Below are 10914 nucleotides of genomic sequence, written 5' to 3' on the forward strand. Positions count from 1 at the left end.
GCCCAGCCTATACCCCACTTCTTGTCAGATGCCACTCCAGGTACTGCACAAACTGGCCCTGACTATAGCCATCCTGTCAAAACCAAATAGTGGCAAATAGTCTGCACAGGGTCCACTTTTTAAAAATTGAGATAGATATCTATATAATCTAACATATAGAACAAACACAGAAAGTGAAGCAAACTGGGGAGAAAGAAGAATGTTTTTCAAATGAAGACACAAAGAAAACTCCCAGAGAAAAACTCCAAGGAAATAGAAATAAGTAATTTGCCCAATAAAAATTCAAATAAACAGTCATATGATGTTCAAAAAAACAAAACAACAAAAAAAACCCCAAAAACAAAAACAAAACAAAACAGGACAATAAAATAAACGAAGTCAGAGAATCTGAAAAGAATAAGACAAATGGTAACCAATCACAAATGAAGAGTATAATAACTGACATGAAAGACATAAAATAGAATCAATATCAAATTAGTTAATACAGAAAAACTGATTAGCAGCCTGTAAGATAGAATAGTTGAAAGCAACCCATCAGAACAGGACATATTATAAAGAATTTTTTAAAAAACAAAACTCTGGGGAGGGAGGGCATGTATGGGAGGGGGGGGCAATGGTATATGTACACAGATAATAATTTAATTTAAAAAATAAAAAATAAAATTATGGTAAGTAAAATAAGCCAGTCAGAAAGAGGCAAATATCACATGATCTCAGTTATATGTAGAATCTAATGAACAAAATAAACTGATGGAAAAAAAAATAGGTCCAGAGGCATGGATGATCAGAACAGATTGACAGATCTCAGATAGGAGGGGTGGGTAGAGATATGAAGATATTAACTAAATAACTTATATACCTATATGCACAGCCCACGGACACAGACAATAAAGTGGTGAAGGCCTGGGGTGGGGCACAGGAAGGGTTGAGTGGGACAAAGAGGGGGTAAGGGGGATATCTTCAATACTGCCAATAATGAATATATATATATATATATTATATTATATATATTATATTATATATATATATACTCATATATATAATGAGTATTGTATAAGGGACCTCAGAGATAACTGCAAAGATTCTAATAGTCATATAGGGATTCACTAAGGAGAAAGAGAGAAAGAGAAAGGGGCTAAAAGTATATTTGAAGAAATAATGGTTAAAAACTTTCTCATCTAGGAGAGGAAACAGACATTCAGTTTCAGGAAGCACAGAGAGATCTAAATAAAAAGAGTCCAAATAGGCCCACACCAAGACATATTGTAATGAAATGACAAAAGTTAAAGAGACAATCTTCAAGGTAGAAAAAGGGACACAAGTCACATACAGGAAAAACTCCAAAAGGTTATCAGCTGACTTCTCAGCAGAAGCTCTTCAAAAAAGAAGGGAGTGGCAGATATTTACTAGTAATATGCTGAAAGAAAAGAAGCTACAACTTAGAATACTATTGCCAGCAAAATTATCATTCATATATTTTTAAAAATCTAATTTTTCCTGACAAACAAAAACTAAAGGAGTTCAGCACCAATAAACTGGTTTTGTAAGAAATGTTAAAAGGTATTCTTTATGCAGAAAAGTAAAAGCCATAATTAGAAAATAGAAAATATAGGAAAGAAAAAAAAATCTTTGGTAAAGGCAAATATATAATAAGCACAGTGAATCAACCAATTAAAAAGCAAATATGATGGTTAAGAACAAAAATAAAAAAAATTAATTATAAAACTAGAATAAATAGTCAAGGGCTCAGCTAGTGTAGCTTAACTGTTGAGCATTGTTTCAGGAACCAAGAGATCACTAGTTCGATTCTCGGGTAGGGCACATGCCCAGGTTGCAGGTTACATTCCCAATAATGAAAAATACAGGAGGCAGTTGATCAATAATGTTCCCCTCTCATCAATGTTTCTATCTCTGTCCCTCTTCCTTCATCTTTCTCTAAAAATCAATAAAGCCAAAACTCATTTGGCTCAGTGGATAGAGCGTCAGCCTGCGGACAGAAAGTTCCCAGGTTCTATTCTGGTCAAAGGCATGTACCTTGGTTGCTGGCACATCCCCAGTGGGGGGTGTGCAAAAGGCAGCTGATTGATATTTCTCTCTCTTCGATGTTTCTAACTATCCCTCTCTCTTCCTCTCTGTAAAAAAAAATCAATAATATATATATATATATTATTGATTTATATATATATATATATATATATATATATATATATAGTCCTAGCCACAGACATTAGATGAGAAAAAAGAAAACACATATAAATTGGAAATGAAGGCATACAACTGTCACTAGGAAAATAGTTCTTGAAATTAATTGAATTTGGCTTTATAAACAACTCAGTTTGTCTTTATATTTCTTGTGGAAAACTCTCAAAGATTAAACAAGTCTCATATTTGGTAACTAGCAGCCCGGTGCACACATTAAAATGAATTAATTAGAGGAAATATTTTAATATTGCCATTTGCCCTTTATAATAGAAGTGTCTGGCCAGCCCCACCCCAATTGGGCTACACCAAGACCTGGCTGGCCCCACCCCAGTCAAGCTACACTGGGCAGGTGATGCAGCCTCTCGTCCTGGTGCCTGGGTGGGAGGCATGGCCTCAGGTCCCCGGGCCCTAGCCTGTGCCACACAGCCTCCCCAGACCCACCCATGCCTGGAGACACCAGACCCACTGCACCACAGGACCCATCAATGCACCTCTTGATGACCGATTGTTTGTTTGGTCTTACAGATGAAAATAAAGCTATGCACTTAAGCATGCACATTCATTTTCAATGTCTGATTTATCTATGTTCTCTGAATTGTAAAATAAATAAGATCTTCAGCCAGATAGCATCTTAATGCCAAGGTCTTTATATAATGACACATACCATTCTCCCCACTTAGTATGCTCCTATTGAATGGATTAAATGTAGGCAACTCATATGAAAGGCACTGCTGCTTACTGTTAATAGAGGAAGCATTAGCTCATTGCCTAACCCCATAAAGTGGTTTAAATGGTATATATTGACTTGAAGAACAGAAGGAAAAGTAACAATAACAAAAACAAAAACAAAACTAACAACAACAACAAAAAAAACAACATTCAGTGCTGTGGACGGCAGAACCCTCTTCCTTTCCCCGACCCCCCCCCCCCCCCGCCCCCTGCTTTTCCCATGAAACTATTTACGCTCTGCCTCAAAATCAGCACAGAAGACAAAATCAGATGCTGTAATCTGCATTTTATAGTGCCATTTGAGTACAAAGAAGTGTTTTTCAATCTTTACCTTTTTTTTTTTTAAATCAAATCAGCTCAAACTTGCTCCCAACATCCCAAGATCCAACAGGGCTGCGTGGACACACCTTTGCTAGGTGCTGTCAGGCTTCAGGCCTGGGGCAGGGAACATGCCAGGTGTTGCTGGAAATGAATCAGCTCTCCTCTCTACATTAGGGGTGTCGAACTCAATCAGAGAAGGGGCCAAAATCTAAAATCCAGCCTAAATTGCGGGCCGAATGATTTACTGAACAGTCATAAACTGACAATGTCATAAACTGACAGCGGAGTGCAGTGATGACAGCGCGGTGCGGGCCACATTGCAAGGCCTGGCGGGCTGGATTTGGCCCGCGGGCCTTGTGTTTGACACATGTGCTCTACATAGTAGGAGTCTTTTCATTATAAAATGCAAAGCAGCAGCTGTTTTTCATTACTCCCATCCCCAGCCCTCCTCCCCCAGGGGCATAGGAAGGGGCTGGGAGGATATTTACTCTGGGCTCTTTGATTTCTCTTATGTAACTGAGCCCAGTGAGAGCTGCTTCTCTGAACACAATGCCAGCCAGCTCAGGGCTAGCCGCACCTGGAAAGCAAGTGGCAGAGCTGACCAGGGGCTTTGACCAAGCCTGAGTGCACGGGTCACAGCAACCTTGGCCGCTCCCAGCTCTGCACCCAGCTCCCTGCTCTCCCCCTTTCACCCACAGGCGGCACTGGCATGGTGTGCCACAAGGCTTGGTGTGCCAGCGTTGCAGGTTCAAGACACTCCACCTCCTCCTGGCACTTTGAGCCATAAGCTAAGGTGACCAGACGTCCCGCTTTTGGCGGGACAGTCCCGATTTTTAACAATTTGTCCCGTGTCCCACGGCACTTTTAAAAAGTCCTGATTTTCGGAAAGAAAATTTTTTGGCCAAAAGCAGGATGTCTGGTCACCTTACCATAAGCACAGGCAGGGAACTTTCCACTCGGTCTTGGTCTTTGGTCACTGTTGAGTTTTTTTTGGACTCTCTAGACCAGGTACAGCCAGGACCTTTTCCTCTGACCAACACTGTCCTTGCAGCCTGCCTGGGGTACCCCCAGCCCTGGGAAAGCATGGCCAGCCTGGGTGAGGGGCTGTGGGGGGGGGGGTAGGGAGGTTGGCTAGACACCCCACCCTCAATTGGGGTGGGAGAGGCAGATCAGGGGTGGGGCACGGGGAGGGGCAGGGCAGCCAGCTTTGACGGCATTTCGGTATGAGGGTCAATTTGCATATTACCACTTTATTATATAGAAATACTTGACTGGATGCTCTTAAAAAGTCACATATAACACTAATATTATACTCAGAGGGGCCATTTAAAACTTAAAAAATAACTAATCCTAATATATAAAATCCCTAGGTCCCTCACATCCACAATGACCAGTGGCTCAACCAATTGGAAGTCAGTCCTGCACTCAGTGCTGGGTTGCTGTGGCAACCCAGCACTGACTACTATTGCTGCAGGTGTGGTGACCCAGGACTGACTGCTGAGGGGGTTGTGAATCATGCCCGAAGAGAGGCCTGAAGACAGAGTAGAGTCTGATCTGCAGCCTCTGTGGCAGCTGTTGATCAGCACTTGCCTCTTTCTTTCCAGACCTTGCCAGCAGCTGTGCCTCCATTTCTCTTCAGGCCTCCACCAGGACTTCTGATCAGGCTCTATTAATAGGCCCAGAGATGCTGATTGGCATAGAAACTGACCAATCAGAACCAAATCTGGGTGAAGTGTGAGGAGCCAATGGCTGCCTAGGAGGCAGAGCTTTTGACACTAACTGTCATAGAAACTGACCAATCAGAACCAAATTGGCTGGCAGGGAGGGGTAGTTGTGGGTGAGATCAGGCCAACAATGGGGAGGGCCGTTGGGGATGATTGGGCCAGCAGGGAAGCAGTTAGGTGTTAATAAAGCCAGCCGGGGAGCAGTTAGGAGGTGATCAGGCTGGCAGGTAGAAGCGGTTAGGGGAAATCAGGCAGGCAGGCAGGCTAGTGGTTAGGAGCCAGCAGTCTTGGATTGTGAGGGATGTCTCCTGAGGGGCCCCAGATTGGAGAGGGTGCAGGCTGGGCTGAGAAATACCCCCACCCCCAGTGCACAAATTTCATGCACTTGGCCTCTAGTTGATAATATAATACACTAGACTTCATGGGTCTTCATAACATTTACCAATATTTTAATTGACAATTATTGAGAAAATTTACAATACTGAGAAAATTGCAAACGAATTTTTTATTCCCCCTCCCAAATTCTAGCAGATCCCCTTTCTTTTTGTTCACCCAAAGTTTATTCTGTCGTGCCTTCTCACTAATTCTTGCTAATGCTTTATATCATTAAAATTTTACTACTGGTATTTCTTTTCAGGCAAGGATGTTGACCATTCAGTTTAAGTGAAGCTCCTTAAATGTGCAGATCTTGGGTCAGAGGTAAGGGTGGAAGGTAATCTGTTTAAGGGTTGATTCACAAGGTTACTTGGGTGAATGTCTGTCTATGTGTTATCACAATAGTATAAGTAGGAGGCTGAAAAATAACACACTTCTCTGAAATTTAAATATTACAGTAAAGATCTACTTTATTTTGTGATTTCTATAATGTTTTACTGCACAAAATATTTTTTCATAGAAAGTTAGTACTAACAGTCAATCTGGTCTTGCCTCCTAATTCTTCCTTATATGAACCTCCTGTTTTGACAAAATTGACACCTTAATGTTGCACATGCTTTCATTCTTGGCTGGTGCCATACCTTTTCTTCAGAAAGCACCATGTCCCATCGCTTTCCATCTCTATCAATTAGAATTTGGTTAATTTTTTCTATGTCTATCTTAATATTCATCCTTTCCATGAAGCCTCTCTTAATTCCTCCTAAGTGCATATGATAGCCTCCTTCTTTGAGTCTCAATAATACTTTTCCATAGTATTTCTCTTACATTCTTTAGTATTATAATTGTTGGTATTTTTGACTTTATCCCTCTGCTTATCCAAAAGTGTCCTGAAGACAGAGACTATGTCCTATTTAATTATTTATTTATTACCCAGAGCACCAGGCTTCACACATACAGAAAAAGAAATTATTTATTAATTGATTTTTGAGCTGAATTCAGAAAAAAGATATGCCATTTGTGGCAAACATATATTTCATTAGAGCTATATCAGTTTGAGCGTCATGACTTATTATGGCAACAATGGCTTTATATAAATCAGTATGTCCCCCAAAAGCTTAGTTGCTTCATATCATATGTAATGGAGAGAGAAACACATGTCTGAATACTTTTACCAAGATAGCCTGTCTGGCATGCTAGCTAACTAAAGTTTCTTAATATATTCCTGGAAAATAAATATGACAGCACAGCTTCAGGCCCAGTCAATTTGTCATCCTATATTAAAGTGATTACACCTCTGCCTAATAAGGAATAATGACTTCTTCAAGTGTTACACTGGCTGACTGGGTTGAGCAGGTTAGTGATAATAAACTACCTGGGGGGATTATTTTCATTTCTGACAATCCCTTAACAACAGACAATGCTTTGCAAGGTACTTCACATATGGCATCCGTGGAAATACTCTCTATAGCATAATGGAATAAATAGATAAGGCTGCGAGTGGTCAGTGGTAACCCTGGATCAGTATACCCAGTTACCATGGGCTGTGCCTGGCCACACCAAGGACTAAGGGAATATCAATATATCAACACACTTGAAATCTATTCCCAGTTATGTGTGGCTTGGTATACCAGTTGAGAAACTCTCTCAGACGAGATAGAATGGTGGCATTCTGACAGTATCCAACTTGAATTTGGTAAACCAAGTAGTCGACCTGTTGGAGACGCTGGTTCTAGGAAGTGGTATGTAATGAAGGAGGGAGGTTGTATATAATGAAGGTGCAACTAGGGAAAGGGTCTGGTGCTGAATAAAATTTCTAGTGAGTTTCTAAATCCCAAGGAATTATATGAGCTTCTATGGCTACCTCTCTCAAATGCATACAGGGTTAAAAGCATTGATGAGACACACTTACTGTTCAGGCCATTGCAACCATTCCAGGTAGATAGTAAAATAAGTAACATAAGAAAGCCAGAGGATTTGAAGGAGTGAGGGAAGAAGCAAAATGAACCCTACAGTTATCAGGGGTTATCTGTACTCAATGAAAATCCAAATAAAGTTCTTTAGTTTACCACAATAATGCTAACTTTATAAGCCATACAATCATTGTGAGGGGTCAGAAGTAAATTTCTTGTCATAAAGAGAATAACAATGAGAAAGCTAAGGCTGTGATTATTGGTTGTGTATTTCACCTTTCCTTAGCAGTAGATTATTAGTTCAAATATCAGTATGAGAAGTCTGATCATGAGAAATTGCCTCTGCTTGGACCTTCTCTGAGCCCTTCTACCCCGCCCACACTATAATCTTACTTTTAAGAAAATGCAATTTTCTAAGAGTTCTCAGTAAGTCAGATAATCTTTGCACTAAAGGTCAGGATGAAAGATATCCTGAAAATGTGCTTGATTTTTTCACACGTAGCTCAAGTGCAAGTAGAAATTTTACATGTCCATGAAGTGAATGAAATATCAAAGAAAGTTTTAAGACATATGACCTTGAATGTTTATGAGCTCTTGAGAAGCAATGTGAATATATCTGTATTGCTCTGCTGCCCCCTTGCAGTGAATACAGATAAGAAAGCTGCTTAAAGAGAACAGCTGTACCATCTCTTTCATTTAATAAGCCTCATCCAATGTGTGAGATGAATGGGATGTAAGAATCCAGGCTTCCAAAAATAGAACAATGATCAATCACTCACCATCATCTTGCTGACCTTTATAAAGGTTGCAGGTACATGAAGCTTTCATTGGCTACTTTGCTTAAGCTGATTGATCAATTGAGTCATACAGCCAACTAGTTTGACAGATTCTTTTCTTCTAGCTAATAGAATTGATTGGTTATTTTTATATCAAGTAGGCTCAGCCTCACTATATTCAGGGAATTATTCTAGTGGGCAGATTGCAGATAAATTATTTCATTATAGGCAGAGAAAAAAACTTTTTTTTATTTTGTCATATTTTTTATTAACAAAACATTACAAATATAGTTGGTACTATCTACATAGTTCTTTTTTGGGGGAGGGGTAGAATAATGGAAAGGAGGACAAATAATAATGGAAGGAGACTTGACTTGGAGTGGTAAAAACAGAATACAATGTGCAAAATGATGCATTATAGAATCATATACTTGAAACCTACATAATTTTATTTGCCAATGTCACCACAATAAATTCAATAAAAAAGAGACAAAACTCTTTTAGAGAATTAATAGCTGCTGTTTATGTCAGGGAATTAGGAACTTTCATATATATACATATATATATATTGGGTCGGCAACTACGTAATTGCGGATTTTTTAAAGAAAATCAAAGACAATTTTTTTCATGGAACTAAATAACTTTATTCTGTAATGTATTGCCAATTTTGATCAATGACCTTTTGCCATCTTTCAGGCAGCATCATAATCCCACGTTCAAAAAACTTCTGGTTTTTATTAGCAAAAAACTGAATCAGGTACGATTTGACATCATCATCATTATTGAAATTTTTACCATTCAAGGAGTTTTGTAAAGATCGAAACAAAAAGTAATCAGATGGTGCAAGGTCAGGACTATATGGTGGATGTGGCAAAACATCCCAACCAAGCTCCATTAATTTTTGCTGAGTGACCAAAGATGTGTGTGGCCTTGCATTGTCATGATGGAATACAACACCTTTTCGATTTGTCAATTCGGGCCGCTTTTCTTCAACTGCATTGTTTAATTTCGTTAGTTGTTCAATGTAGACATCAGAATTGATCGTTCGGTTGGGTGGTAAGAGTTCAAAGTAGACAATTCTTTTGTAATCCCACCAAACTGATAACAAAACCTTCTTTTGATGAATATCAGCTTTTGATGTTGTTTGAGTTGGTTCACCTGGCCTGCTCCACGATCTTTTCCGCTTGATATTGTTGTAAACAACCCATTTTTCATCGCCAGTTATCAGTCGTTTTAAAAATGGATCATTTTCATTACGTTTCTTTAGCAAATCGCAGCTGCTAATGCGTTGCGTTAACTGTGATTCTTTCAGTTCGTGAGGAACCCATGTATCGAGTTTTTGAACATAGCCAAGTTGTTTTAAGTGATTTTCAATGCATGTATGTGATACATGAAGCTTCTCTGCAATCTCACGTGTTGTACTGTGACAGTCTGAATTGATTATTGCTTTGATTAGGGCGTCATCAACTTCAACTGGACGACCAGAGCGTTTTTCATCTTTGAGTGAAAAATCACCAGAACGAAATTTGGCAAACCAATTTTGACACTGCCGTTCTTTTAAGGCTTCGTCACCATAAACAGCACATAACTTTTTATGAGCTTGCGATGCGTTTTCCCTTTGCGGAAATAAAAAAGCAAAATATGACGAAAATGTTCCTTTTGATTTTCCATTTTTCAACGAACGCCAAACGAAAACTACAAAACAGATCAAAAAACTTTTTTTACTGATTAACAGCTGAATAGCCAACTATCAATAACAAAATGTGTTTTACATTTGTACTACGTCTGCAAACCTAAAAATTCAACTGAAGCCATATATGTGTGAAACCCGCAATTACTTAGCTGCCGACCCAATATATATATATATATATATATAATTGATTTCATAGAGGGAAGAGAGAGGCAGAGGGAGAGATAGAAACATCAACAATGAGAGAGAATCATTGATAGGCTGCCTCCTGCACACCCTCACACTGGGGATAGAGCCCTCAACCTGAGCATGTGCCCTTACTGGGAATCAGATTGTAACCTCCTGATTCATAGGTCAACATTCAATCACTGAAGCAGGACAGGGAGTTCCACTTTTATTCCAAGTGCAGCTTTCCTTTTTTGTTGTTGTTACCTCACCGGAGGATATTTTTTTCCATTAAATTTTAGAAAGATGTTTAGAGGATATTTTAATTTTTATTATTTTATTTTATTTTTAAATAAATCTTTATTGCTCATATTATTACAAATGTTCCTCTTCCACCCCCCCCCTCCATTGCTCCCTCCACCAGGTTCCCACCCCACCCTCTGCCTTTTCCCCACCCCTCATCCATTGTCTTCATCCATAGGTGCACAGTTTATGTTCAGTCTCTTCCTGCACCCCCCTCCTCTCTTCCCCGAGAATCATCAGTCCACTCCCCTTCCATACTAGAGGATATTTTTAGAGAGAGTGGAAGGAGGAGAGAGAGAGAGAGAGAGAGAGAGAGAGAGATGAGAGAGACACACTGATGTGAGAGAGACACATTGAATTGGGGCTGGGGTTCAAACCTGCAACCCAGGTACATGCCCTTAACTAGGAATTGAACCTGTGACTCTTTATTTTATTTTATTTTATTTTATTTTATTTTATTATGTTCCTTCTTATATGTATCAAAACTCATACTGAGCAATGAGTTCTGGGTTGCAAAAGAGGCTTTATTTTTAGCACTTGTATGGAACCTGTGACTCTTTGGTGCATGACTGGACAATCTAACCACTGTGAAACACCAGCGAAAGCCAGCTTTCAATTTTTAACATAACCTTGAGTAAGCCAGCCAAATAAACTCTGATAAGCTTTAATATTCTTCATTTACAAAATATGAAATCATATCAGCATCTTAATATGATATT

Source organism: Pipistrellus hanaki (assembly GCF_964339955.1).
Source record: "Pipistrellus hanaki genome assembly, chromosome: X".
Classification (NCBI taxonomy): Eukaryota; Metazoa; Chordata; class Mammalia; order Chiroptera; family Vespertilionidae; genus Pipistrellus; species Pipistrellus hanaki.